At 40.9% G+C, this 27,285-nt stretch overlaps 1 protein-coding gene and 1 non-coding gene across 2 annotated transcripts in view; both read left to right on the forward strand.

Moving 5' to 3' along the window:
* The window catches only part of LOC103185802 (exostosin-1), a 378,349-nt gene that overhangs the window by 234,263 nt on the left and 116,801 nt on the right, over positions 1 to 27,285 (forward strand).
* On the forward strand, positions 24,945 to 25,016 carry trnat-ugu. Its single transcript has one exon. It is a non-coding gene; the product is annotated as a tRNA-Thr (tRNA).

A 27,285-nucleotide genomic window follows, 5' to 3' on the forward strand; every position in this document is an offset into this window, starting at 1 on the left:
TCGGTTCAGTGCTACTCAAAAACGATGTCACTGTCTTCATTTTCTTTTCCTCCTTTATCTCTGCTCCGCACCTCAATATGATCATAATAATGATAATCCTTGCATTTGATATAGTGCCTTATCACATTGTTAAGACGTCTCAAAGCACATTACAGAACATACTGTAAAGTAGATTGACTGCATATTTTGTGAGCGAAATGATGATATCTGAGGGTTGAAATTCTGGTCTGAATTTGATGTAGCAACATTGGTGACATTGGCCTTTAATAGAATTCCCTCATTATAATCTCATGGGAAGTTGCTACATGGAACACTGACTAGAATTTCAACCTTCAGCAGCTCACTGTGTGGGCAGCTCAGATACCATGTGTAATGTTACAATAGTCTTCCTTGGGAAGAATTTAATATTCTTCATGTCATTCAAAAGAATGGGAACGCTTGCTTCAAGTTTGCAGCAGCTCTAATTGGGATGAATAATAATTCTATGATCAAAATGATCTAAGTTTCATTAAATACAGTTAAACTGTGCAAAGTATTAGTCAAGAACTCTGGATGTTAGTGTATGCTTATTGGAGAACTGGCAAGTAAATTGTGCAGTGACATTATCAATAGAAAGTGATATGCCACTGCATAAATCAGGTTAAATATCTGATCCGTAATTTGTTAGTTTATTGCGACTAGCTGGCATTGTGGCCCCATCCTACACCCAAACTCGGTTATAATGGTTCATTATGAAGCAACCAAGGATGTCTGTTGGACTTGCTGACTACAGGGTACGAACGTAATCCAGATTATTTTATTCAGTTAACATGGTATCATATTAACCAGCACTCTAAAGTACTCTGTGAGCTCGAAATCCAATCATTGCATCCAATCATTGCGTTAGAAGGGAGTCAGTTGGTATAGTAAGACATCATTTGGAATTATCACAGGTGATTATTTAAATAAAATTATAATTTAAATAATGATTGTCAGTTGTGATAATTAAAGTATCAGATGTCACACTAATATTTGAAAAATATTTCAAAAAGCACCTCACAAATTCATGAATTAGAGCAAAGATTTCCTGAGTGCAAGAGCCGCAATTCAACAACAATTTGCATTTATATAGTGCCTTTCATGCGGGTCAGTGTCTTGGAGCATGTATTCACTCTGTATTAAGGATCCTATAAGGAGCTGGCGTGCTACTTATGTCACCACACCCCCAGTATATTGTAGTTACTGTACATCCTCATTTCCATAGACAATCCTCATTACCATGCCTTGGTAATTTGAGTGCATCTTTGGGCAACTACAGTTAATTCTACTTGATATTTTGCTGTAAAAAGTCCTCAGAGATATACTATAAAAGTCAACATGCCACTAGCATGCAGGAGGAAACAGCATTGACTTCTGCAACAAAAACCTGCAGCTATAGCAAGGAGTTGAAAAAATGCTGGCACTGCTCAGTGCTGCACCTGTTCTAGTGGCATTGGCATTCTGTGGGCTGACTGCCTTTTCTTAGTTTTATTGATTCCATCAGAGAATGGGTACATGATAGAAGTAAAATGTTGACAGAATAACTTGGCTTAAGGACCTATTTACAGATCCTTGTCATGTCGTGACAAGAAAACAGCTACTTGCAGCTTTATAATGCCCTTCGCATAAGATAACATCTTGGAGCACGTCACAGAGATGGTTTTGGCGCTGAGGAAAGGGGAAATGGAAAGGTGACTGTAAGCACGGTTGAAGACATTCATTTAAAGAGGTGGTAGGATGGGAAAGAATTTGAGGTAACTTACAAATCTTACTTTAAATACTGTTGAAACCTTCATTCGTGCTTTCGGCACTTCCCACCTCAATTTTTCCAATGCACTCCTTGCAGCTTCCCCCAGCTCCACTATTATCAAGGTTAATATGATTCAAAATCACCTATGTCCTCACCTGTACCAGATTCTCTAAAACCATCACCCAAATTCTTGCCAAGTTCCACTAGCTACCTGTTACAGATCAGATCAATTTCACTTCCTCCTTTTCATTCTCACTTTCAAATCTCTTGATGCCCTGACACCTCCCTACCTCTCCAATCTACTCACAGCCCAGTCATCTACCCGCTGCCTTCGCTCAGCTGGCTCCGGGTCCACTGCATGTCCCTTGTGCCCTCCTCTCCCTAATTGGACACATGTGTTCAGCCACTCCGCCCCGAATCTCTGGAACTCCTTGCCTCAATTCCTCCATTTTGCCCCCTCTCTGCTCGTCTTCAAATTACACCTGAAGATTCATCTGTGCCTTTGAGTCCCCCACCCCCTTCTAGCTCAGCATCAAACCAAGCAGATGTTAAATGCTACCCACATGAAGAGCATTGTATAGATGCAAATTGTTGTTGAAGTTGAGAACCTTAAAACCAATCCTGGGAAACTGGGAAACAGGGAATGACGGGCAGGCGAGCTTGGATCTAATGGGTCTAATCTGCTCAGCCCTAGGCTCTTATTAAGGACTACATCAATGTTACTCAGGTGATACAATTTGATGATTTTCAATTCACAGTAATATGGCAATTGGATGATACCACAAGGCGACCAAAAATTCTTATTTTTCAGTTATCCTATTATCTAAAAAACATTTTTAAGACTTATTAGACATTGTAATGGTATCACAACTTTTTGGTCACTCTGTACATGTAGTACTTGAATCAGGTCATTGGATTCAGTTAAGAAGTGGTTTGATGCTATAATGAGAATATGATAGTGTTGATATTTTGATTAAATAAGATCAAATGGACTGAAGGGTTTTCTTTATCCAATATCTCTTGTTATCTCTTGTGAGTAGCATTTATCCAGCAGAACTGATGTACACCACTACATCACAACATCAGATGCAGAATGCCCTTTGCCATTTGATCTCATCCTTCCAGAATACCCACCCTACTACCACAGAAGCAAACTGTTTTATGAATGAGTACAGTGTCCTGGCCTCAAGAACCCTGCCTGGTAATCTGTTTCAGTTATTAATCATCCTCTAGGTCTAGAAATCCAGAAATACTTCTTGTGGCTGTCCTGAAATTGCCCTATGCTATTCTAAACCTGTGTCCTATTGTTCTACTGTCTTGGTGCTTTTTGAAAGTATTGTTTTGTGTTTTACTTTCTCAATACCATTTAAAATCTTGTATATCTCTGTAAGGTCTCCACTACCACATCTCCTTTCAATACTGAACTGAGAGGTAGGAATGGTATTGTTAAGTGCCTTGGGTCGGTCTCCCAACATGAAAAATGCAAATTTGTATTGTATTTTAAATTATTGTAAGTATCCAATTATTTTAATTTACAACAATTTTACTGAAACGTTTTGCCTGCCAGCCACATAATCCCCCTGAAAAAAGATCAAAGCTGAAGTGCACCAATTAGTAATTAAATAATTTTAAATGTTACTGAACAATAATCCTCATATTTGATATAACATTTATCAGGCGATAGCTGGTAACCAGGGCTAAAACTGTTTTGTTTTGGTTCTTGAACTTTTGTTGAGGTACTGCCACTATCAAGTCGTCCTTCTACTCCAGGATAATCCTGGAGGCGAAGAACAACCCCAGGCTACTGTTTTCCACCACAACCCGACTCCTCCGTCCCCCCCACGCAGGTCATCTCCTCCAACCTTCACTGCGAGGAGATGCTGGATTTCCTTGAATCAAAGATCAAGGGAATTCGCTCCGCGGTCACTTCCCCTCCAACATCCACCAACCCCCCACCCCCTCACTCCCACACTCCGACTGCAACCCATCCTCCCCTACTCACTTTTGTACCCGTTTCCCCACCCTCGGTCACGAAACTCATCCTATCCCTAAAACCAACCACCTGCTCCCTTGACCCCATCCCCACTCCACTCCTTATCTCCCAGCTCCACTTTCTTGCCCCACATATCACCGACATCATCAACCTGTCCCTCTCCTCTGGCTCTGTCCCCATTCCCTTAAAAACTGCCACCATCACGCCCACCCTGAAAAAACCCTCCCTTGATGCGTCGCAGCTATCAAGCTACCGGCCCATCTCCAACCTCCCCTTTCTCTCCAAGGTCCTGGAAAGAGTTGTCGCCTCCCAACTGCGCTCTTTCCTTTCCACCCATTCTCTTTTCGAACCCCTTCAGTCAGGTTTCCGTGCTGCCCATAGCACAGAAACTGCCCTGGTCAAGGTCACCAATGATATCCTGACCATCTGTGACCAGGGCTCCCTCTGCCTCCTCGTCCTCCTCGACCTATCGGCAGCATTCGATACGGTCGACCACGCTATCCTATTCCACCGCTTGTCCTCCCACCTCAACCTTCAAGGCACTGTCCTTGAGTGGTTTAGGTCGTACCTTTCTCACCGTCTTCACTTTGTCTCAACGAATGGCTTCTCCTCCACCCCCCGTACTGTCTCATGTGGTGTCCCTCAGGGCTCTGTCCTCGGTCCCCTCCTCTTCACCCTCTATATGCTCCCCCTTGGTGACATCATCCGCAGACATGGAGTTAACTTCCACATGTATGCGGATGACACCCAACTCTACCTTTCCTCCTCTACTCTCAACTCCACGACCACCGATGTCCTGACAGCCTGCCTGTCCGACATCGAGTCCTGGACGAGAGACAACTTTCTTCAGCTCAACGTGCGAAAAACCGAGGCCCTCCTGATTGGCTCACGTCAGCGCCTCCGCACCTCAGGCGCCGACACCATCAGCATCCAAGGCTGCACTCTCCACCTCTCAAAGCCAGTCAGGAACCTCGGCGTTTTGTTCGACCCTGAGCTGTCCTTTCTCCCTCACATCCGCACCACAACTGGCACCGCCTTCCATCACCTCCGGAACATCGCCAGACTACGCCATTACCTCACCCCTCACGCTGCTGAAACCCTGGTTCACGCCTTTGTCACCTCAAGGCTGGACTATGGGAACTCTCTCCTCGCCGGCCTTCCCGCCACCTCCCTCCACAAGCTGCAGGTCATTCAGAACTCTGCAGCTCGTGTACTGTCCCGCACCAGGCTTCGGGACCACATCACTCCCACCCTCGCTCGCCTCCACTGGCTCCCCATCCCCCAGAGGATTGATTTCAAGATCCTCATCCTCACCTACAAGGCCATTCACGGCCTTGCTCCCTCCTACCTCTCCAACCTACTATCCCCCTACCTACCTGCCCGTACCCTCCGTTCCTCCGGCTCCGGTCTGCTCCACGTCCCCCGCCCCAATCGCCCTACCATTGGTGGTCGGGCCTTCAGCCTCTCAGCCCCGAGGCTCTGGAACTCTATCCCCCAGTGCCTTCGCCGCCTCCTCCCTTTCCTCCTTCAAGGCCGGTCTCAAAACCTTTCTCTTTGACCGAGCCTTCAGCTCCCCTCTCGACTCTCTTCCCCCTTCTCGCTCCCTCCCATCCCTCCCCTCACCCTGACCATTTCCCCCCTCCTCGCTCCCTCCCCTCCCCTGACCATTTCCCCCCTGCTCGGGTCATGACCCAACTGTGCAGCGCCTTGGGACGTCCTCCTGACGTGAAAGGCGCTTTACAAATGGAATCTTGTTGTTGTTGTTGTTGTATCATCAGCAACACTTCAGTAACAATCCTGTTTTTATTAAGCTTCCATGCTTGAGCATGCTCCAAAAGAGGTGATTAGATAGTGAACAGGAACCTTTGCTAATTTTTTGCTGTCCTTTCCCAGGGAAACTGAGGCAATGTAGTTAGTTACCACTGTTCTAGCTCAGGTCATGGTCTAGAAGCTTAACCTAGAACGTGCGTACTCTATATGAGTCACAACATAACATACTTATCGGTTTTGCACCAGTACATCAAATTTAATTTGTATTGCATACAGATTTGCTCCACATGAACATACAGTGATTCTGGTAATATACACAAACATAAGCAAAGTAAACTAACCTGCAAACAGAAAATGTACAACAAATGAAAGCAATATTTAAGTTATTTGTAAGATTATTTAGGTAATTCNTTTTTCCTTGTTCATTCACTGTTAGATGATAAATGGGTTGTGTCATTCATACCATGCAAAACATGTGTCTACATATTGCAGACATTCATTTTATCATTATTTCATGAGTGTTGTGTAAATTCCAGTAAAGATTGGAAAATCATATACTTCTGTGTCTGATGATATTTCTAGAACTTGATTATAATCTTACAAATAGTCATTACAACCTTCTTGGGTCAAATTCTGTCTTATTACTTCATGCTTTAAGCCCCTCTTAACATTATTTCAAAATATCATCTTGGTTTGCTTTTTTCCTTTAAAAACAAAACCGTAGTGATCTCTGTTATGATTCAGAATTTGCATGAAATGGAGGCTGAATCTGTTTGAATGGAGTTGCCTAGGCCAGAATTGTAAAGTCACCAAGCTTTGCCTTAATTACTTTCCAGAATGAGGTAAGCAGGGTGTGTCCCTCCAGGGAGAGAGTGCACACTCCATTCCACACACAGAGACATTTCCATAAGTAGGTGGTACACATACGTGAAACTCTGTCTGGTTTGGATACTCTTAAGCATGGTGATGGGTTTCCATTTGTGTCAGACAAATGTGCCAGCTGACCCAAGAAGAATCTGTTCCCAAACTGCCAATGCAAACGAACTTTGTCTAGATGCCTGTCAAAACATTAATCTCTCGAGATTAATTAATAAAAACATTTAATAGACCCAAGGGAACATCATTGTGAAATTAAATAAGAATATGAATAACATCCACTGATTTAAATATTGTACAACAAAGAACAGCTATATTTACTTTAGCCATTGATTAGAAGATTTTTGTCATTGGTAGATTAACAATGTTGTACATAGTACCCAGATTTAACAGTTGAAAATAGTCTAAACTTAAGATAATATGGCATTGATTCAGAAATCTTTTTCCACGTTCCTTCATCTTAGCACTTAACATTCGTTCATTTATAATACTCCTAGTCATTACACTGGAAAGTCACGTTCAGCCAGGAATGTAAGAGTGCAATTTGGGGGAAAGCATCATTGGTCATTTTTTATGTAAGTGTAAATATTTCAATAAACTGCATTAATCTTTCTGAAATGTATATCCCTTCATGATGTATTATGCAGCTGCTAGTGTTTACTTGCAGGATTTGCCTCTGTATTACTGCAGTACTTGCAGACAATATGATTTTCTGAACTGTTTCAAGTCCAGGCCATAACTCAGGACGAGAATGTATCCATCTGGAATAGTCTTAACTTTACAGTAATTAACAGTAGTTGTTTGTGAGTAGTGGCTTAAATGACTGAGCAAAAAGGTCAATTCCTTTCTGAATAATGCCTAAGGAGATTCACTGCTACTATACAGTTCGGATATGTGTGTGTGCATATCATTGAGGTTAGTAACTGCTGGACCTTAATTATGTGGCTGGAATCCAGTGGATGAAACATTTTGAGATTTGAATTTCAAACAAAGCTGACTTTTTGTCAATCTAAAATGTTAAACTATTGCAGTTGACTCACATTGGTGCGTAGCCTATTATAACATCAGAGGTAAAAGAGCCATGACTGATTGAAAAGGAATGGCACAGTCATCTTGGCAACCATAAGTCTCACAATACTGCTAGTTGGATCAGATTGTTTTCTCACATTTTCTCCTTCATTCATCCAGCTGTTCCCCTCTGTATGCAATATTTGGTTAGCATATGGACATCAGGCAAGTAGCTCATTAACTACTTTATGCTTTTTCATGCCAGTGTTAGTTTGTACTGAAGCTTACTTCAGAGTTAGATAGATTTGTGAACAGTTTTCCTTTTGTGTTTCTCGCAGTTCTGTTGTCCAGAAGCACAACAGAAAGCCTGTTATAAGCTTGCACTTAATTCTGTTTTATTTTACAATTCTATGACTTAAAATTTTGCCATCACTATCTTTGTTAAAATCATAGAGTGACTGTGCTGATCGAACATTCATTTGAAAAGGAAATTAATTTCTGTATTTGTAGTGCATGAAATAGAGCGACAGTTTAAGGGAACAGAATTCAAGTCTGTGACGCTGACTTGCAGTAACACTGCTCCAACACTCCTGACATAGAGGAGAGAGTGCACATTCCATTGTAGACCATGGGAAGTTTTCATGTGCAGGTGAAATGCATATGTGGAAAACTCAATCTGGTTTGGATGCTCTTAAATAGTGATAGTGTGTGTCAACAACAACCACAAAATTGCATTTGTAAAGTGCCTTTCACATCAGGAGGACGTCCCAAGGTGCTGCACAGACAGAGTTTCGGACCCGAGTTGGGGTTCGGGGTCAGGGAGGGTGAAGAGCATGGGGGGGTGGGGGAAGCAGGGAGATCGAAAGCAAGGTCGAAGTTGAGGGTCTTAAGATGGATCTTGAAGGTGGCAAGGGACGGGATGAGGTGGTGGGACTGTGGGATGGAGTTCTAGAGGGTGGGGGCAAAGTGGCAGAAGGCCTGTCCGCCAATAGTGGGGCGAGCAAGGCTGGAGACATGAAATAGGCCGGAGTCTGCTGAGAGGAGGGAGCAAGCAGTGGGTTAGGAGGTCATCGAGATAGGGGGAAGCAAGACCATAAAGGTGAGGACCAAGATCTTGAACTGTATCCTCTGTGTGATGGGAAGCCATGGAGTTGGGTGTGGATGGGGTCGCAGAGCCTTGTGCGGGAGAGGAACAGGCTGCAGAGTTCTGGATGATCTGCAGCCTATGGAGGGAGGAGTTGGGGAGGCCGTCGAGCAATGAATTTGCATAGTTGAGCCTCGATGTAATGAAAGCATGTATGAGGGTTTCAGTGGCCTGCGGTGTGAGACGTTGGCAGAGACGGGCAATGTTGCGGAGGTGGCGGAAGGCAAAATGAGTCATGGCGCAGACGTGGGGTAGAAAGGATAGTTGAGGGTCAAACAAGACGCCAAGGTTCTGGACTGGCTTTGCAAGGTGGAGTGTGCAAACATGGATGGTGATGGTGTCAGACACCCGAATGATCAAAAGAACACAATCTTTTTGGATCAAGATTCACTCAAGTCAGCATGATGTGTGTAATATACTTCAAAGTTACCGGGAGTTCTGACATAGATTTCTTAATTAAGAAACACAGGAAAATTGACTCCATAATCCAATAAGCATGTTAAAGAAGACTAATGGAGGGAAAGTACATTTTATTCCAATACACTAAAGTACCTTTTCATCAGTACCCAGACTATGATGGGCTCAGTAATTGCATGCAGCCACTTTTTGTTTAAATAAAAATGTACAAAAGATAGACAATGAATGATAAAATAATCTTAAAGGTATATATTTATGAACATAATAATAATAATCCTTGCATTTGATATAGCACCTTAACACATCTTCGAGATGTCTCAAAGCACTTCACAGAATATACTGTAAAGTGAATTGACTGTATATTTTGTGGGAGAAACGCAGCAGCCAATAGCGCACAGCATTGTCTCATAAACAGTCGTGGATTGAGTGACCAAATTATTATTTTACTTTTTTCAAGAGTTTATTACCCCGGAAAGCGATCCGCCAATCGACTAACAACCAAGTACCTAATCACTGCTAAGTAAGCAGAGGCGTGTTGAGTAAGGAAACTCGCCCAATGTTTTGCTCTGCCTGGGAATTGACCCAAAGTCATCTCGCTTGTGAGGCAAGTACTCTAACCCCTAAGCTACAAGACTTGACAACTCCTTTTTATCTTTAACTGGTATAAAGGATCTTGCCTATGAGTCAGAAGATTGTGGTTTCAAGCCTCATGTAAGGATTTTGAATTCGTAGCCTGGCCTGGCATCATTGTAGTGCTGGGAGATGTGCTGCGGTGTTGGGGGTGCAGACCTTCGTATGAGATATTCAACCCAGGTCTCGTTTGCCTGTTCAGATGGATGTTAAATATTTCATGGCGCTGTTCGAAAACAGAAGGGAATTTCTCTCTGTGCCCTGGCCAACAATCCCCCAGTTGAAATTTGTCATTCACTTCATGGCTGTTTGTGGGACTTCGTTATATACAAAATTGGCTGCAGCTCTCATAAATACAAAGTCACTGCACTTCACAGTAAATGGCATGAAGCGCTTTGAGACGTCCTCCTGATGTGAAAGTCGCTGTATCAAATGTAAGGATTATTTATTATTATTAAAGGGGTACTGAAGGTGAGATTATTTTGTTAACATGTTTCATATCCCTTAAATGTTTTTAAAAACAGAATCTGAGACAATCTTCAAAAGATTTTCAAAAGATTTTCATCTCGCTTGCGAGGCGAGTGTCGTAACCACTGAGCTACAGGACTTATGGAGTCCTGTAGCTCAGTGGTTGGACCACTTGCCTCGCAAGCGAGAGACCTGTTTCAATTCCTGCATGGTGTAACCTTAGGCAAGTTTCCTTACTCCACACGCCTGATAATAATCCCTCAAGAAAAAAAATAAAGAAATAATAATTTGGTGACTCAACCCGCGACTGTTTATGGGACACTGCTGTGCGTAATTGGCTGCCGCATTTCCCCCACAAATATACAGTCAATTCACTTTACAGTATATTCTGTGAAGTGCTTTGAGTGTCTAGAAGATGTGAAAAGCACTATATCAAATGCAAGGATTATTATTATTATAAAGTTCCAGTTTGTTGTTGTAATCGTGGTCTGTTTTGAATCAATTAATTACCTGTGATCCTTGGAGAGCGGCAATAATATAAAATGAAATGCAGTTTGAAGCAAACTAGTTTGAATCACTTCAATCAAATCAGTCCCATTTAAACCACTTCTCTGCAATGCATAATAGATTGATGGAAGTACTCTTTTGGCTGAGATGTATGGACATTATCTGATTCCGTTCAATTCAGATTGGTTTGTTTAATAGCATGTCTTTACTTCAATCGGTGCAGTATGATAGCCGCCCCAGACCTTATGGGGATTAGTGACATAGACCGTCCTGGCAGCAAAACAGAAAAACATTCCAAATCAATTGGGTTTTGTTCTGCTGAGTTTCCTATCTTTATAAATAGCTCCTCAAATTCTTCCAGAAGATTCACAGTGAACAAAAAGCCTTCTGGAATATCAGTAAATGTGATGTTTCAGGTTTGTTGGTAAAACATAACGTGTAAAAAAAAATCAAGGTGGTTTATATTTCCTTTGCCAGTAAGTTAACACAATCTTTGCGGTGTGGCTCAGGTTCAAGGTTGTGAAGAGCAATTTTAGGACAGAGAGTAAGTAATATTTATCTACACAGAAGGTGATCGACAGCTGCAACAGGTTGCCCAGTAGGGTGATTTAAGAAAACGCTTGGTGCTAAAGTAGGAATATAGTAGGATTCTTATTCTGGAAGGATAAATCGAGAGACCTGGGTTCGATTCCCGGCAGGGTGAAACCTTAGGCAAGTTTCTTTACTCCACACGCCTGATAATAATCTCTCAAGAAAAAAAAACAATAATAAAATTGGTCACATCAATCCACAACTGTTTGTGGGACACTGCTGTGAGCAATTGGCTGCCGCGTTTTGCCCACAGATATACAGTCAATTCACTTTACGGTACATTCTGAAATGCTGTACACGTCCAGTGCCTTGGGCTGTCCTCCGACATGAAAGACGCTATACAAATGTAATCTTGTTGTTGTTGTATTCTGTGAAACTCTTTGAGACATCTCGAAAACGTAATAAGGTTCTACATCAAATATCAAATGCACGGATTATAAATCAAGTAGACCAAACAATTTCCTTTGTTATCAGTTGAGTTTAGATCCCCAGATGCCATACTCAAGCTGCATAATGCTCTGGTAACCACACCTTGATACTGCATATAATTCTTGTCACTACAAGGGCCCTAGAGGCAGAGGAGAGCAACGAGGATGATCCCCAGTGTTAGAGGAATAAGCTATGAGCTGGCCCAATAGAAAAATGCGGCTGGACTTTTTCTCACAGAATACGCTATTAACACCCCCTCTGCTACAAACCCACTATAAATGTGGTTTCTGGTCCCAGGCCTCTGTGCTGTTTATCCGATATCACTGTGGGTGGAGAGTCACCAGACACACGTGCACGGTGTAGCGCAAGCGAGAAATGGGCTTTGCTTGATTCGGAGGCCCTGCCGTTTTGATTGTCTGTGTCTCTGTCTCTCTCAGGCTTTGTGAGTGTCTGTGTGAGTGTGTTTCTGTGTTTCTTTCTCTATGTGTTTGTGAGTGTCTACATGTGTCTCTCTCCTCTGTATGTGTGTCTGTTTGTGAGTGTCTCTGGGTGAGTGTGTCTCTCTCTCCTCTGGATGTATGTGTCTGTGTGTGTCTCTTCTGTATGTGCGTATGTTTTTCTGAGTGTCTCTGTGTCAACGTGTATGTATGTCTCTCTCTCCTTTGTCTGTCTGTGTATGTATTTGTCTCATGTCTATTAGCGTGTGTGTCTCTCTCTGAGAATGCGTGTCTCTCTGTGTCTGTATGTGTGCTTCTCTCTGAGTCTGTGTATGGTGCTGTGCCCTGAGAGCCAGGAGGTGGTGAGATCCTGTCACCCTGCAGTTCAGGACACTGATCCTGAGTTTTTCGGCAGACCTCCAGGCCCTTTGGGTCTGGCTGGTGTGTGCCCACCCCCTACCTTCCCCCCACCCCAAATGGACCACTCAGTTTTTGTTAAAGAAGATATTAATAATTTTTACGCAACAATCTAATATGTGTTATTTTCTCATGTTTAGTTTTTATCAATAAAGTGAAAAAATGTAGGTTAGCAGTGAAATGTACATTAATAGAACTAACCGAAACCCCACGATTCTCTACAAAATTTGTCTAGTTTCTCCTCAATTTTCTGCAAAATGTTCAAATTCCCCCACAATTTTGGGCAAATGTTTCTGCACTTTTCCATTGGCCTAGCTTATGAACAACAATTATACAAGCTGGGGCTCTTCAGTCTTGACAGAAGATGACTCGAGGGGATCTCATAGAGATGTATAAAATTTTAAATGAGATTGAAAAAGTAAACCCAAATCTCAACTTTACGATGCCTCAAAACAGGAGAAAACGAGGACATAGGTTTAATAATAATCCTTGCATTTGATATAGCGCTTTATCATGTCTTCGAGATGTCTCAAAGTGCTTCACAGAATGTACTGTAAAGTGAATTGACTGTGTATTTTGTGGGCGAAACACGGCAGCTAATTACACACAGCAGTTTTCCACAAACAGTTGTGGATTGAAGTGACCAAGTTATTATTATTATTTTTTTGAAGCGATTATTACCCCAGAAAAGCGATCCAGCAATCGACTGACAACCGGTTCCTACTCACTGCTAGGTAAATAGAGAGGCGTTTAGAGTAAGGAAACTTGCCCAACATTTCGCCCTGCCCGGGAATCGAACCCAGGTTTCTACCGAGTTTAGAGTTGTGAAAGGCTAACAGGTAGCATTGGTATTCTAGAAGGATAAATCAAATAGGCCAAAGGGCTTCCTTTGCTATCAGTTGAGTTTAGATCTCCAGATGTAAAGGCAGGACAGATTCCAGGAAGTTTTTCATTATTCAGAGAGAAATCAATGACTGGAACAGGTTGCCAGGAAAAAGGTGGTGGTATTAATTCTGATAAAAAGCAGCTTGATGCCTCGATGGGGGACGGAAGGGTGGGTATTCTGGAGGGGTGAGATTGCATGGGCTGAAGAGCCTTCTTCCTCCAGACCAATCTTGTGATTTTTTGAACCTCTCTTGTCATCTCTCTTGATGGGATTATAATACTCGCTAGCAAATTTGTGTTTTGGCCTACTTTGCTTTTTTCTTCAAATTAAACTTTATTTTGCTGTGTGTTCACTTATAAATAAATTCTAACCTATATATAAAATGATGTTAGAAAATTAAAAATTTAAATGTCAACTCGTTCCATCTATTAATAACAGCACAACAGCAGATTTGCTAAACCTAGGGATGGAGCCGAATAGCTCAAGAACATGTTAACAGATTTGATTAATGTAGCAATGTAACCACCTCAGTCCATTCACTGCTGATGCCAGCACAGCCAGCCTGGCTCATCGGCAAGACTTGGAAGGGCAGACCAGTCACTGGAGCAAGGAATCATCCTACTCAGCTCCTGTTACCCCTGCAAGCCAAAGCCCTAGAGTGGTCCTAGCTGATCAAGTAGCAAGAAAGCTTGCCAGACAGCAATATCAATGGCAAGCTATGCGGTTTGAGCTGGTTAGACTCCAGCAGTACCCCAACACACACTCTGGGGGCCCCAAGCCTTGGGTCTTGCCAACCTGCGCCTAATGCTTTCTGGAATTAGGTAAGCGGGATACATCCCTCCAGGGAGAGAGTGTGCATTGCGTTCCAACAATTTATCTCTGAGATTTCAAGTGCAGGTGGGATGGTTGGAAATCTTAGCTTGGTTTGGATACTCTTAAACATAATGATGGGCTTCCGTATATATCAGACACCTGGCTGACCAAAATAAATGCAATCGGTCATGATTTATTTAAAGATTTAGAAAGAATTTAGAGTATGGAAACATGCCACTCAGCCCAAGCAGTCCATGCTGATGTCTACACTCCACACAAGTTCTTCACCCATTCCTTACTCCTCCCATACCCTTCTATTCAGCTCTCCCTCATTTCTTCCTCTTCAATGCATCTACATATCTGATTCAACCACCACTTTTGGCACATTCCCACTACTCTCTGTGTAAAGTACTTCCTCCTAAATTCTGTTTAAGATCCCATAGTCACTATCTTATATTTTGTCCCCGGTTACAGACTCCCCAACCAATGAAAACAGCCTATTTATGTTAACCTTATTGAACCCTGTAATAATTTTAAACATTTCTATCGGATTCCCCCCACAACCCTCCCTTAAATCCTTAAATATCTCTTTTCTAGTGACAAAAGACTTAACTTATTCAATCTATCCTGATAACAGTAATAATCTACCAGCCCTGGTATCATCTTTGTGAACCTATGCTGCACTCTTTCCATTGCTGCTATATCCTATATAGTGCGGAGACTAGAAATGAACACCATACTTCAAATATGGTCTAACCAAAGTTTTGTATGTATTCAACATCACCTCCTCACTTTTATATACTACCCCTCTGTATTTAAAGCCCAATACTCAATTGAGCTTTTTATACTAATATCTAATAATAATAATAATAATCCGTCCAAAACCAAAACCAATGATAAATTGGTCATTTTCAATCTACGACTGTTTGTGGGACATTGCTGTGCGAAATTGGCTGCCGCGTTCGCCCACAAATATACAGTCAATTCACTTTACAGTGTGTTCTGTGAAGCGTTTTGGGACGTCCTCCCGACGTGAAAAGCGCTATATTAAATGCAAGGATTATTATTATTATTATTATCTACCTTTAAAAGCTACTTTTACTTTTACTTTTAGAGATTTTTCGATCTGAATCTTCAGATCTCTTTGCTTCCCCCCATGCTCCTATCCTGGAAATACTGTGCATCATTAGCTTATTACATCTGATGCTAGAGTTCTCATCTCAATAGGGATTTCCATAATTGTGACCTGAACCCCTCTGATGCTGCCTGTGAAGGATTTGGAGCCAGTTGATGGCATCACAGGTGGAAAGAGTAAGGGAAAGGCGATGACTGTGGTGATATGGACTTAGTCTGGCTGGCTGGTAGGGTGAAGAAATTAGATTTATATATTTTTCTGTACCTGTACTGCCTTTCTCCATTCAGTAAATTAACATTCTTCAAAAATCAAAGTGGTCTGTGTGTCTACGTTTATATGAAAATGGAGAATCTCAAACCTAAACACATTTCAACAGTTATCAAGTCTGCGCTCCGCTGTTCTACTGATTCAAGCTGTGAGATAACTTTATCCAGAAACACGGATTTGTGACATTGCCATCATGTGATTTCTAGTCCATCAGGAAACTGACCTTTCAGAAGAAGTCGACCATTGCACATTTTCCTTAGGGAATCATACATTTTGCTGCACATGTATCTTATTTTAGCATCAAGCATGATGAGAAGTTCAAAAAAGTGAAAAGCGAGACGAATGCTAGGGGAGGTACAGAAGAATTATTTGATGCACTGAAAGATTGTGATTAGATATGGGTCCAAATGTTTAACTGTCCAGCACCTTGAGATGTCCATCTGATGTGAAAGGCGCTATACAAATGTATTTTGTATTGTATTGTATGAGAGTACTGCAAGATTTCATTTTCATTGTTGGGTGAAAATATACCACAGCACAGCAATAAGGAAGACTTTAACAAATGTACTTGTTTAATAGTCTCAACAGATTTCAGACCCATACATTTTACAGTTAAAAGACTTGGGTGAACAATTAACTTAAAAATGTCATTCATCAATTAATCTTTTAAAGTTGACCTTTAAATGCCAACTGTAAATTACCTGAACTATCATAAAAGAAAAATATAAGCACCTTGAATACTCAAACTAAAATTTTAGCAAACATTCCACGAATACTGATTGTGGAACTTATTCTCTCCTTCATGTCAAATTTCAAACCATTTGACAAGTGGCACTAAATGAGCAGCAGAATCAACAACAACAATTTAATTTATATAGCACCCTTCACATCAGGAGGACATCTCATAGCACTTCACAGGACTGATTGATAGTCTGAAATGGGGAGCCAGAGTGGGATGGGAAAAGGTGGAGTCATTATGCCTGGAAATGATAAACGCAAGAGGGTCTTAGCATCATGGGGGTGGGGGGCAGGAGAGAGGTAGTGGCGGAGGTGGGTGATGTTGAAGAGGTGAGGAAACACAGAGGGAGTGAGAGCCTGAATATGGCGTTTGAAGGATAAATAGTTAAACAAAACTGATGTTACGCAGTAGAAATAATATGTAGGGCCTTGGCATTAGAATACTCTTAATTCACTCCAGATGTTGTCACAGTTAGTCTAGAGTGGTAGTTAAACCCATTAACGGTTTCCCTTTAAAGTGTTTAAGCCAAGACATGATTAGCCCATTGAATGAGGCATCACCTCACCAATAGGCAAATTGTTGTGAATAGAAAGTTTAGTTTTGTAACTTACTGCATGTGTAGTAAATTTGCTAAATACCTTTCAGGCTTATAAAACGTTTTTATGTCTTTGTGTCTGTAAGTAAATCTGGCAGATTGATCACCACTCCTTCTAGCAGGCAGTTCAAATATTCTTCTGAGAGAAATATTCTTTGAACTGCAAGAACTTTCACTAGTTGTTGAGATGTCGCATATCAACAGCAGGGCTGTGTCTGACAGTGCATATATTTTTTCTCTTGCCTCATTTTTAAAAAGAAAAAAATCCCAGGAAACAGTGAAGTCATTTCTTTGAATCTTGTTAAGTTTATTTTTACTAGCATGTTGGAATGTTTAGTTTGCAACTCCGCTCCGCCTTGCTGCACATTGCTTGCCCACGCCCCACTCCATCATCAGCGGTTGAGCGTTTAACTGCTATCTCCCTATTCTCTGAAATTCTCTCTCTAAATCCCTCTGCCTCACCTTGGCAATTTGTCTTTAAAAGCCTCCTGAAAACGTACATATTTGACCGTGGCTACAGTCAACTCTTACGTCCTCCTCACTGTCCCTCCGTGGTTACAGAGTTACATAGAGCGATATGACATTCGGTCCAACTAATCCATGCCACGGTTTATACTCCACACAAGCCCACATTCCTCCTATTCCCTTCACCTGTACAACTCTATTCTCTTCTCCCTCATATATGCATTAAGTTTATCTTTGGTCCTATTTGCTTCAACCACAGCTTCTATCTCTTTACAGAATAGAGTTGAAAAAGCTCTCTTCAGGTAAGAAGAAGTGACTGGAGGGTAAGATAACAACTTTGGGATCTAAAAGAGAATTTAGGAGAAGCTACTTCACCCAGAGGGTAATGAGATTGTGGAACTCACTGCCTGAAGGAGTGGTTGAATCATTTCAGGTGCATTCAAGAGCAAGCTAGACCTTCACATGAGGGAGAGGGAGATACAATACAATATAAAATTACATTTGTAAAGAGCCTTTCACGTCTCAAGGTACTGAGTGGTCAGGGATTAGGACCCGGGGGAGTGTGGGCGCGTGGGTTGGGATCAGAGATCAGGTGGAGGGCAGAGAATAGCGGGTATTCGAGCAAGTAAGGAATGGGTGGAGATTCATATGGAGTATAAACATTGGCATAGATTGGAGGACTCCCCAAGGTGCTGGACAGTCGGGGATTTGGACCCATATCTAATCACAATCTTTCAAACTGGTTGGGCTGAGTGGCCTGTTTCTAAGCTGTACATTCTTTGTAATTCTTTGCTGGTGCTTCGATGCCAGAAAAAGTGTCTTGTGACACAAACTGGGTCTCAAGCATAATGTCCAGCACCGCCTCTGTAAAACACTTTGAGACGTTACGCTACATCAGGAGTCACCAACTATAGTCACCAACAGTCATAGAACTGCACAGTTATTGAATCAAATTGGAAACGAAGCCAGATGCAGAAAATATTTTATGCATCTCAAAATAAAAATATAAGCTTTAAATTTTAAACTGCAGTAAATATCGCTCCTGCCTCTCGGTTTTATTAAGCACTCCAAGACACAGTCCGGCTTGAAGGGCGCTATATAAATGCAAGGTGTTGTTGTTGTCGAGCATGTGCGAGATGCCACCTAGCGTTGATCGATTGGTTAGGGACCCTTGCCCTACATGAAAGGGTCTGTATAAATGCAAGTTGTTGTTGCAATGCTGATTATCTGCTGGTTGCTGTCAATCAAATGGAAAATTCCAAAAAGCTGCAGGCGGAAAGGTTGATTATTTGCTAATAGAATGCATATTGGTGTACATTATCCAGTCTGTATGAAAGGGCAAAGCTGGTTATCATTTAGAAAGGTGTACTTCTCCTCACTCTGACCTGGTCACAGTCAAAGTAATATGAATGGTAACATTTTACAGCATTCACTGAAGTGTAAGTTGTCATTTCTAGGTTTTGATCAATTCTAGTGAACTCCTAAATACTTTAGTAAATCTAAAGGAGCATCTGCACTTGTATTCTGCTTCATATGTTGTTTCTAGGAGCAGTCAATGATTACCTCTATGAAACTCCTTGTAAATTCACTTCTCCCTGCTAGCTGAACCCAGACTGATCACTTTCTGGGAAATTGAAATCTCCCATAACATCACATTACAATTTCCTGTAACCCCTCTTACCAGCCTGACCAGCTCTATATCTACATTTCATCTTGAGCTGCAGGTTGAAAGCAGCTCACAATGACTATTTTGTTGCCTTATTAGGTCACAAAAATACTTATCGAGAAATGGTACCTTATACGCCACCTCACATTAGAAAAATGACCTGGATGTCAAATGCATCTCCATCAGAGAGTTCCATGTACAATAAGCCAACTTCTGAGAACTTGGCTAGGAGCTGAGATTGTCTTGGAGCCTAGACCTGGTGAGATGGGTTGACAGACATGGGTTGCCTGCATGGGACATGCTGTTTGACATGGTGTATGCCAAAATACATAGTCACTTCACAGTATATTCTGTGAAGTGCTTTGAGATGTCTCAATGACGTGATCAAATGCAAGAATTATTATTATTATTTTTCTGGCAACGAAATACTAGCAATGAAAGCGACTTTCATTTCACTTTCCTGAAGAGCATTTTTTCAATCCTAATCTTTATGAATGATTCTCACTGTTGGAGGGAGGACTGTTTTTGAATTATAAGGTATATTTATTATATTAAGTCTAAGACCATGATTTATGTATGCTCTGATTTATATATGCTCTGTTTGTTACGCAGAATTTGATTTCTTTGTAGCTATTCAGCTTTGTCACTCCTGCCACAATCCATTATTTTCTATTTAGTCACAGTTATCTGGGTAACTGCGTGCTTTATTCCGTCTTTGTGGATTTTTACACATTCCCCTTTGGCATGAACCAATTGTGGAAATAAAAAGCTTTCAGGATTTATAGGCAATCCAGTGAATATCTCTGCAGTAAATAAACATTTTTTTAAAACCTTTTCTATGAAGCATCCAACAGGACCAAAAAATAACTTCCTATGGTAAGTCTGCTCATTCTGGATATTTGTACAAAACTGTCAAATTGTTAAAGGTCTTGATAGGTTATTTTATATTTCTATTAAAACATTTAGCATCCCAGGAAGCTGAGTGCTGCACCATTTTTCAAAACATGCAATGACCTTACAACATCTAAAATGATAGATGTGAATTATAATTCATGCAAAATAAATGGTGTCACACATCAGCTATCCTGATTGTATTGCTGGAGAGCTGAAAAATTATATATTGACCATCATTTTCTAAAGATAAATGCAGATATGACTTTCATAAAAAAATTACAGTCCTTTAAAATGGTGAGATATCTATCATTAGTGTGGCCTGTTGCAAAGCCTGTAACCCTGTGAGATGTTTATTACACCAGTTCCAGGACTACTTCATATTGCACCAGTAAATGGAGCTTTTGGACTTTGGGACTTGGAACTCATTTAAGTTTAAGCTGACACTCTAATGCAGTGCTGGACGTGCGCTCCTTTGGTTGTAGCATTCACCCACTGGGACTCACAGTTACTGCACTTTACAGCATATCTTCCTCTGAAATGTCTTGAGACATCCTCCCAAAGTGAATTGCTGTACAAAATTGGCTGCTGCGTTTCGCCCACAAATATACAGTCAATTCACTTTACAGCATATTCTGTGAAGCGCTTTGAGATGTCTAGAAGATGTGAAAAATGCTATATCAAATGCAAGGATAATTATTATTATTAGTAATATTCAATGTAAGAATTATTATTATTACATTTTTTAATGAAATGTTCAGGCCAAATTAAATAAAAGACAGTTTATGATTGGGGTCAGGCTGAGTTAAATACAGTATAGAGAGACTACTATAAGTAAACAGGTTGTGAGAAGGGTGTACAGTATTTACAACCAGTAGGATTCTGACTGTTTATGAACATAGTGATTTATGTCACAGGTCACTAAGCTGATACATTTTACCCAGCATCTAATACTGTAGGCCTTAGTTATATTTTCCATGTTGCTGCTATGTTCTGTTAAAGATAATGGAGGGGATGGTCTGCATTATAGAACCAAAATTTCAATTTTTAAAAATAAAATCACGCAGGAGCTCACTGTAAAACCTTGTGTTCGACTCATTTCCTCCTATGAATGGTTAGGGTATATCTGCTTGTGTTATTCCTGAAACGTGCCTTGTTTTCAGACCAGAAAATTAGGGGACAATGTGATGTGGTGTTCAAGGAAATTTTACTAGTCAAGAGAGTCTAGGATTCAAATCTGGGAAATTCGCTCAAATTTTGTAAGGCTTTGGCAGTTCAAGCCCATTGGGTGAAATTTACAGGGGTCGGTAATGAGTTTGATGTGATAATTATCGTGAGCTACAGCTGTCATACAATAAGAAATTAATTTGTAAATTGACATTAATTTTCTCTGAGTGACAATCATCACATTGAACAGATTACCAAAACCGCAAACCCCATCCCATATGTGCTGCATGTCAACCAAGAATATTTACTGCTCCTGCAGTGTCCCAATTGGTAAAGCTATTTGCTAGAGTGAAGCCGAGCCACAGAACCTCGGAAGGTCCTACGTTTGATCTCCAGTCTATTTGATGTTCTTTTCTGACTCTCTTCTCTGTGTTCGTGACCAGTTATAGTCAGCTGACTGAGAGGAAGCACCGATCTTAGCTGTGATGGACTGATAATCACTTGGTCTAGGCTGACATTCCAACACAGTGCTGGGGGTGCTCTACATTGTTGGGAATGTCATCCCTTGGATAAGAGGTTAAACCGAGGGCCCCTCTGCTTGTTCAGGACATTACAGTTCCCATGACGCTAGTGCAAACCTAGTCAATAATCTTCCAGATAAAATTGGTCATTCGCTTCATGCTGTTTGTGGAACATTACTGAGTGCAAATTGGCTGTCATGTTCACCTACAAAATGCACGGTCACTACACATTATAGTAAATCCCATGAAGCACTTTAAGATAACTTCCCGAAGGGAAAGATGCTATATCAAATGCAGGGATTTTTTTCAGCAATGGTTACAGAATGGGAACAGAAAACCCTATCCAAAAATATAGATAAAAGCTTATTCCAGTTTTCAGTGGAATAAAATAATGTGACACGACCCTAGCAGTAAGCCAAGAGCTATTCAATCATGATGTTGTCAGAGGAAGTCGGGACAAGGACAACAAGATTTGGCATTTGCATCAGAGGAAGTCTTGGATATGACTTGGGATTATTTGGGCCAGACGATTGATGATTGTCACTCAGAGAAAGTGATGATTATTATTCAGAGAAAATGAATGTCACAGGACATCAAACCTGTGAGATGATAAAAGTCAGAGGAAAATGGTCCAACTGTAATAGTAAGAGGGATGAGGTAGGAATCGCTAGTGAGGCAGGGTTCCTGTACAATGAAATGCAGGGGACAAATAACTCCAGCTCCATGAAGTCCAGATCTAAGAACATTAGGACTAGCTCAACCTGTCAGTTCCTCATTCACAGAAAGGAAGACCATACATGAATAAATTTGGCCTGAGACAGATGAACAAAATACATAATTCTCTCTGACTGAGTTAACTGTTTGATTTTATAAAAGGGAATTGGGTTGAAATTCCTTTAATACATAGAATATCACACACCAGTTTCACTGATCATTAAAGGATAAACTCCAGCAGTGTATCCCAAATGAAAGCTTATATCTTGAGGAGACATCATTGATACAATCAAAGGAAACAGGCAGAATACATTAAAATTTTGTGACAAACTACACTTTCATCCCCTCTAATGAGAAGAACCAAAGAAAAAAACAATAATCCAAACTGTTATCTTTGAGCAGTAATAACCTCAAAGTTAAAGAAAAATCTCTACTTGAAAATGCTGGTCCTGTAAATCACTGACCTACATATCACAGCTCATATAGCCAGTAGCAAAAATGTTTGAAAGAACATTACACTTCCATTTGTAAGATGGTGAAATCAACAATGAATCTTGTCACAATAATGTGGAAAATAAATTTGTAATGGCAATTGTAAACTAGGTAGATATGCTCAGCACTGGGCTTGATGTTGGCCTTATATGAGGAAGTGCAAATACCAATACTTTAGACGATAGTTTTATTGATTAAATGTGACTCATAGCTGAATAATCATTAAACATTTGACACCAACTACATGCTATACTTACAACTTACTAGTATTTAGTTAGCAGCAACATGCTCTTGAAATTAAACTTAAAATTAATCGTATTACGATAGAACAGATGTAGCTAGAAGCTCCAATAGCTCTTTTTATTATTTATGTTTAATCTCAAGGGTCTGTCTTTAAATAGTTGAAAATGATGCTGGTGTCTCGTCTATCTCATAGAGATTTCTAGCTGCCTGGCTTGAAGTTACAAAAGTGGAACATAATTGGGAAGTTGATAAAATGCTTTGAGATATTCTTTTACATAAAAGTATCTATATAACTGTAGCTTGTTGTTCTGATCGTATCATTAGCCATGAGGACAAAGTGTACAATTTAAAGAAAATATATAAGAGAGCCATAGAGAAGCAGCCATTTGGCATGTTAAGCTTGCCTCTTCTACAACCACAAAAAGTATTTCTCCATTCCACATCATTATTGTGGACATCCTCAATCCACGACTGTTTGTGGGACACTGCTGTGAGCAATTGGCTCCCCCATTTTGCCCGGAAATGTACAATCAATTCACTTTCCAGTATATTCTTTGAAGCGCCTTGAGACGCTTAGAACACATGAAAAGTGCTGCATCAAATGCAAGGATTATTATTACATTATTGAAATCTGGTATTTTATCTTTACAAACTTTCCAGCAACCAAGCCCCACCAACAAAGATAGAATGGTACGCTTCTGAGTATTCTTTCATTTTAGTTTGCACCTATTCCTATACTCCCCAAAACTGTTCTCAAGCACACCTGAGAACAGTACTTATTTGAAGTTGTTCATCAACACAGCATCACTGCTATTGTTGGGAGCTCTTCAGCATATCTGCTCCTCTGCTAGGTTGTGGGGAAGGAGGAAATCTTCTAATCTTTGGATTTGCTTGAGGCATCTCAATTTCAAAACTAGTTCTGCTCTCATGGTCACAATCAAAGAGCCTGCTTCCATCTTCTATCTGTGCCTCTCATCACAAGAAAGCCAAGATCATGTTCATGTCAAAAAATCTTGTTTCTAACGAGAACAAGTTTGACTCTGTGAACCTTGCATAACATAGTTTTAAATTCTGGAATCATCCATTGGTCTTCTCTAACACTCTCCAATCTTTCAATTTTTTTATGATAGGTAACTACTGCATACCATATTCCAGTTCTAGTTTTGCTTGAGGTCTATACATGATTTGAATAACAGTCGGAAAAACTCAGGTGGATTTATTTACAAACTTCATGTAATGAACTGCCAAATAGTAGAGCCACCAGTGCCATTAGACTCAACTTTCAGGTCCAAACCATATTCATTTTCGCCCACAAAATATACAATCACTACACTTTACAGTATATTCTGTGAAGCGCTTTGAGACATCTCGACAATGTGCTGCATCAAATGCAAAGATTATTATTTTTTTTATTATCCATTTTATATGGTCTCAACCCGCTCTCGTTTTCCAACAAGGTCCATAGGACTTACCGATTGTCACGCTATCATTTCTCCCTATCACTGTGGCTGGAGATTTTGTTCATCCTTGCACTCAATAAGATTGATGTTCCCTCTTCTGGGCTCCATGTAGACCAGAGCACGTGAGGTGTCTGCCATATGGCTGGTCCAAGGTTGATTAATGTTTAGAGTGGGGGGAGGGGGGTTTGCGAGTGGGTGGGTTTGTAAGTGGGGTGGCAGGCACCACACAGAAGCCCAGGTGCCTGCACCTCCAAGCAGTTATTGTGTTACAGTTGGTGTACTCCCGGTTAAACCTATGTTGGCCTTGGAGGTCTATGCTGAAATACGATGAAATGTTCTCAGTATGCCACCTAATGTTTGTCAGCATTGTTGATAGTACTTTCATATTAAAGACGGATATCTGATACATGCTGAAACCTATCAGAATGCTTAAAGAGTCCTGTAGCTCAGTGGTTAGAGCACTCGCCTTGTAAGCGAGACATCTGGGTTCAATTCCAGGCAGGACGAAACCTTGGGCAAGTTTCCTTACTCCACACAGAGCCTAATAATAATCCCTCCAAAAATAAAACAATAATAAAATTGGTCATTTTCAATCCACAACTGTTTGTGGGACACTGCTGTGCCCAATTGGCTGCCGCTTTTTGCCCACAAATATACGGTCACTTCACTTTATTCTGTGAAGAGCTTTGAGAAGTCTAGAAGACGTGACAAGCGCTATATCAAATGCAAGGATTATTATTATTATTAGAAGGGTATCCACACCAAACTGAGTGATCCTTGTGTATGTCACAGTGACAGAAAGATTCTGCTCCAACCCACAGTTATCTCAGAATTGAGTTTTTGAGTTTTTGAGATGTACCAGCGGTTCCCAGGGGACCCACACTTTACACTTTACATACAGAAGCAGTTTTTCTGTGTCATATATGCTGCTAGCGATCTACAACTCCAGTGACATAAAGATCCCATGACACCATTCAAAAGGAGAAGGGAGTGTTTCAGGACCCAGTGTCTCAATCAATAATCCCCTGGATAAAATTGGTTATTCACTTCATAACTATTTCTGGGATATTGCTGTACACAAACTTGGCTGCCGTTTTCACCTACAAATATGTGCTAACCAAACTTTACAGTAAATACAGCGAAGCACTTTAACACATTATTACACTTTGCCTTACATCCTATTAAGCGCTTTGAGACGTCATCCCAAAGTGAAGAGTGCTATATCAAGCACAACAATTATTGCTTTATTATTGTTAAATCTGACCAACTGTGAGTTTAACTTTGAGTTAAATACTAGCATAACTTTTTACAATGGAACACATTGTCTATTTTGTCTATGGTATGTTGAATTAGCTTTGTGAGCAGTGTATTGACTAGTGAGTGCATTATGTCCTTGATGCAGACAAAATAATACTAGTGTTTTTTGACAACAATAGAATATTAAGGAGACCATCACCACAAAGTGAAAGGTTGTCAACCTGAAGTGATTAGACGAAAAATGTGAGGTACAGCAGCAACTATTACACTGTTAAAATGTTTATCATACCAGTGTATAAATTATGCCCTCAGGTATTAATAATCTGTCTGAAAGATTATATTGGATTGTTTTGTACTTTCAGGTTTCACATTTGTAGAAAGGATAATACCTCCTCTGTAATCCCATGAGGCAGATGTTTCATCCAACCAGAAGTGAAGCAGATGTGTTCCACTGAGATCAGGCAGGATGTTTCTCACCAAGCGTTTCCGCTAGCTGGCATTAATTGCTGCATAGTTGGTCTTTTTACAGACCAGTTGGGAGACATCTGTCTTTATAACGCAGTCTCTGCTGCGATTTCTTTGCAGCTAAACAAAGTGGGTACACAGAGCCTGACTACATGGTACCGCTCTCTTGTAATGATATATCAGTTCTGTTCTTATTCAATATAGTGGTTTTCAAATCATATCAAATTCTGGTATTTAGCAAACAGCAAGAGTAAACAAATCCTGACCTAATTCCAGGACAGTGCAACAGGTGGTGAGAAAATTTCAATTACAACAGTGAATAAGCCCATATTCAAGAACGTGTGCAGATTGCTCCTTTCCAGAAGAATGGCTTTAGATTTCATTATCAATAGGATCTGGGCGCTGACAATTACGTTTCTGTGCAGAGTTCCAAGACGCTATCATGCATGAAGGGCACAGTATAAATATCTGTTTGTTGTTGGTGGTAGTGGTTATATATAGGAAAACTGACATGTTATGAGCCTGATGATAAGGATATCTTATTGTACCTACTCAAGTACCCATTAACTGTAGTTTCTTAACTCCCTACGCTCCCTCAATCCCTCTGCCTTGCCTCCCCCTCCCCCCTTTTTCAAGTGCTGCCTGAAGACCTTCCTCTTCGACCATGCCTATGGGCACCTCCCCCCACCCCCGGCTCGGACTCAGGCAGTGTTCTGAATGCACTCAGACGCTACCTTGCGTGGAGGGCGCTATATAAGTGCAAGTTGGCGTTGTTGTTAACAAATTTAAACATTGTAGATGAACCACCTACATTCCCCTATGTTTGTCATGACTCTGTTGTTTTGATAGTCAGCATTAATCTAAAACACTGCTAATGATATACCAGCCAGCCTGGCTCGTCAGCTGGGCTTAGTTGGGGCTGGGGATATGGGTTCTTCCCACTCGACTCCAGCAATCCAAAACTTCAATGGATTGGTTATAGCTGACCAAGCAGTGGGAAGTTTGTTATACACTGCTCTTAAACGGCAAGTTATGCAGTTTTAGTCCGCCAGTA

This window comes from Callorhinchus milii, unplaced genomic scaffold, assembly GCF_018977255.1.
Source record: "Callorhinchus milii isolate IMCB2004 unplaced genomic scaffold, IMCB_Cmil_1.0 Scaffold3, whole genome shotgun sequence".
NCBI classification, from domain to species: domain Eukaryota; kingdom Metazoa; phylum Chordata; class Chondrichthyes; order Chimaeriformes; family Callorhinchidae; genus Callorhinchus; species Callorhinchus milii.